The sequence below is a fragment of the Stylophora pistillata genome, chromosome 7 (assembly GCF_964205215.1).
Source record: "Stylophora pistillata chromosome 7, jaStyPist1.2, whole genome shotgun sequence".
Lineage (NCBI taxonomy): Eukaryota > Metazoa > Cnidaria > Anthozoa > Scleractinia > Pocilloporidae > Stylophora > Stylophora pistillata.
Genome location: NC_142525.1, coordinates 12,422,390 through 12,427,078, shown reverse-complemented (window position 1 = coordinate 12,427,078; position 4,689 = coordinate 12,422,390).

Below are 4,689 nucleotides of genomic sequence, written 5' to 3'. Positions count from 1 at the left end.
GCGAGCGGTGTGCATTTTCTTGTGGAATGTATTTTTGCATGATTTTTTCTGTAGCTTGTGGAGAGCTTCGTAAAGTCGAAGCCGAGTCCAGTATGAATTTCCACTTTTTCCTCCCAAAAAAGGTGGCATGATAAATGTCGTTTCATATCGCTGCTGTGGAAGTCGCTGAATTTTGGGAGATCCTCGAACTCCTTCATTTGCGCCTTGTTTGTGTGTTGAGGAAACTTCGCCCTTATTCTTTAGGGAGAAATGCCGGACTTTCTATCTTAAAATTATTTAGTGTCCCTTCTTGACAGCAGTTACCAAGTCGGGAGTCTGTCGGTAATTAGCCTTTCTTTGTCGCAATGGGTGCAAACCCAGGACTCATCCGCTGTTGATTTTGACAGCATGCAAGCACCATATAGATGAAAAATCAACTTGTTTTTCTCACGAACCGGAAGTAAAATTATGAAAGAAGATATATATGTCTATGTTAGTATAGGGTCGGATTGTGTCATTTAATATGCTTGACCTCTTTTATGTTTATGTGAAGAATTGAGATGGCAAAACTCCAGATTGTGAAGGATTTTAGAGAGCATAAGTCCTGAGAAAGCTATATGTATACTTATATTTTACCATTATTATTTTACTTATTTCTATCAATTAGAATTTTTTGGTTTTTCAGGGTTACTTCAAAAAACCCTTTGGCCTTCCCTGTGCTTTTGTTGGACTTTTTAGCGTAATTACGCCCTAAATCGATAATATATTTGTTAAGTGCAGATCCAAGTTGCAACACGAGTATTTGCAACTTTAAATGAAATGTGTAATCTTGAACCAAGTGTAGCAAACTTTAAAATGTTTGTAACGATCACAAGAAAATCAACAAGCGCGAGATATTGACCTAGATGACATAACGTCAACGGCCACGTGGCATTCATTGCGATTCTTATATTTCCGAGTCAATCATGCATTTTATGCATTGCAAATTTGTTGACTTTGCGTTTTATAAATGACGTTTCGTTACGATCTATAAATCGCAAGCGACTAAAAACGTCTTCATTTTACCCATTTGAGATGTGTTCGCAAACGTGTGATTTATGCATTGCAAATGCATTTTCTTTAAATTAGCAACGCAATTATAAATCGCAAATGTCAAACTTCTAAACCATGAATGTGCGATTAACAAAGAGCAGATCATTTCTGTACACTTTGCACTCAAGTGCGTAAATCAAATTTCTGTCATGTCGCAATTCGCGGCGTCATCTTTAGAATATATATTCACCCGCCTCGTTTTGGGGGGAGACTCGAGAAAAGTTCCAAGAGGTGAAGAGATATTAATAATGGCCGAAAGAGACTGATCCACGGCAAGGAAAATTAAACCAGCCGTTTAAACAGCTTCAAGTTAGGCCCTCGGATCGCCTCAACATGAAACTCAGGAAATACTAGAAAGAAGAGTACATTTTGTATCAGTGTTCATTAAACCAATTTTTTTTATTAGAAGAAACTCGCTCAGCTTTTTTTTTTTATCACTTGCGGCAGAAAGAGGCTAGTCGAGACGATCGCCATGGCCTTAGTAAGAGGCTAAAACTGAACGAGAACTGCGCCCGTATACCCAAAGACGACGTTGCAATTCATAAAACGCACATTTGTGAAATGTTAAATTTTCAAATTACGCACTTGAGCACAAATTGTAAAGAAATGATTTGCGATATGTAAACTGTACATTTGCGGTATATATGTTTAACCTTTGCGACTTAAAATCACGTTGGTGACTTATAGATAACGCATTTTTAGTATAGAAATTACACGTTTGCGATCACATCTTAAATGCATAGTTGCTTGTGATTTATAAGTCGTAAAGAAACGATACTCGCAATGTCACAATGTGTGCTGTTATATGTCATCTCCGTATTTCGAGCGCAGTCCGGGATAAATAGCACGGTTAAATGTTTTGAGAGACAAATACAATAATAGTTCAAACATTATGGTTGTCTCTAATGACTCAGCTTTTAACATTCCAAAGCAGATAACATTCATTTAGCCAAGCTCACATGCATTGAAACTTGATTCTGGTCTCTTTTTAGTTTCAAAGGATAGATCTACCATGTGCACATACATCTAAATTTTGTGCAATTGGCGTTTTCGTGACTTCATGCCCAATGGAAAACCAAACTGCCTTTCTGCGTACATTTGCCTAAGTGGCGGTATTACGATAACGTGGATAAGCAAATGCTTGTTCGATTTGTCTGTGGAAACATACATAAAATGTTGGTTGTTTACTTTTTTATTGGCATTTACACTTGTTTAGACGCTGTAGGTTGTACAGCTCCTGTAATTTCGCCATCTTGGCCGAACAAGCTTGGTCAATTTTACAAATCGACAGTGGCTTAGTATGCATGAAAAATCAAATTTACGTGAGCGTAATGACAGCGTAAAGTCAGCGTATAGTTTAATTTTACACAACTTTGCGCTTCCTTTACTCTACTTAAAGTTCCGCTTTACAGCACCTTTACGCGTACACATAAAGCTGGCGTAATGAAACACCAACTCTACGTAATACCTTTACGTTTTGCGTAAAGCTTGCGTATACCCTAATTTAAGCTTGTGTAACGCTAAAATACAAGCTCCTTTATGCCAAACATATATGTACATAAACACTCTGGAAACTTTAAAAATGCCGGTAAACACAATGGTAATCGGGAGATTTTCTTCTCAATTATTAGCAATTAGGATTATAATTTGTTAGCAGCACTAGCATCATCACTGATGAATACGAACCATCCGCCTGATACGGCCCTTACCAGACGCACGGCCAAATCACTCACGTAGTACTAGCCGTAAACGATAATTTCGGCCATGTTAGGGCATATCAGCACGTCATTTTAAGTTTTGAAAAGGGTTTATTCATAACAAACCACCTAAGTTACAACATAAAAGTGCTCACGCACGTGGGCTTGGCCCCAACTAATTATTAATAAACAGTTCAAAGTTCCAAAGTTCAAGAGTTCTTAAACACAAACGAGTATTAAATATTACTAATATTAATGTAAGGTTATAAATAATTCCAAAATAGTTAGGTCTAATCTTAATATATGCTTAATCTATAATATTAGTATGGCTAGGACTAATGTAGACTAATATTAATATAACGCTACGATTGTTTAATGCTAATTCTAAGTTGTAAATAATTCCAACTTAACTAAAGCTTAAGGTAATCTATTTACAAAAGTATTCTATAGGAGTCCCCATCAATTGTACAGATTGATGGGGACCCCCAAGCGTTTCTAAAGTTATATAACGAGAGTCGGAAGTAGTCGCACGCAATTCTGTTTATGGTCTCGCTGAGGGCATAGCGAGTTATACCCTCAGGGGGGTCATTCCCATTGTGAAAGGTAGATTTATTTCGAAATTTCCAGATGCTGTACAGAGTAATCTTAATTAGAAAGCGAGCAATACGATTCTGTTTCGGGCTAGCGGGGGTCCAACGAAAAAAGAAAACATAGGTATAAGATGGGAAAAGCCAGTTCCGAGGATAGAGGAGATAACAGGGGAAAAGTGGGACCATACATATTTCACACGGGGCAATTGAGAAAACAGTGACCTATAGTTTCTTTACAGGAACAGAAGGCGCACTTATCTGAGTCAATATATCCCACATTCTTAAGAGAATCGCGGACCTTAATAGCGCGAAGCACAATTTTCCAGAGTATGTCGTTCTTATAATTTTCAGATAAGTCATCTCGCACTAAATTCCAAAATTTGTCAAGATCAAAGTCAATCGGAAGGAAGGGAGTCCAAAAGCGAAGAAGAATTGGAGATGTGGAGTTTTCCTTCAAGAGAGTTCGACGACATTTCTTGGAAGAAAATTCAAAATCGCACCACTCCGTGCGGGAGAGAATCCCACGTAGAGTGGTGAGCGCCGAGAGAACATTCTCATAATAGGGCGTCAAGATCTGTGTACTCGGGGTGGAGTTATCTGGAAGAGAGCTCCACTCCGAGCGACAGGAGGCAAGCCTAGAGCCTAGAAAATATCTGGCCAAATAATAGGATTTTGATTCGCGATCATCAAGATTGGAAATTACTGAGGCTAATTAAAGAGTTATCTTTGATCAGGAAATTCAAAATGCCGAGACCGCCATTTCTAAGAGATTGGTGGCAGAATGCTTAGCTAACCGTTTCAATTCGACAGCCCCAGACAAATGGGCAGATTAAAGCGTTAACCTTAGAAATGACCCATTTCGGGACACACAAAACTGTAGAGAGATATGGGAGCTTGCTAGCTAATTCCGAGGGTGTTAACTAACGATGAGCGATCGGCCAACAAGAGAAAGTGAGCGGGATTTCTATAAATTTAGATGTTTTTCTAATTTCTCTAGTTTTGCTGCCAGTTGTCTAATGAATGAATTCCTTATTCATATTTCGCCCTTTCTATACAATATTCAAAGGCGCAGTACCCCCCATCAATTTGATAGACACTACACAAAGATAGACCACAACACCGGGCACTACGTGCCCTACTCTTTTCGAACAGTGTGTGGGTTCTTTAACGTCCCACAATTTTTTTATCACGTACAAGGGCTTGTGAGACGGGACCTCCCTTTATCGTCCCTATCCGAGAAGACTAGAAAGTCTAACCATTTCCAGATATTATTACAAAGGCAGCACTTTCTTCTCAGTTATTTAAAGACCCTGAGTGTTGGTCCGGCAGGA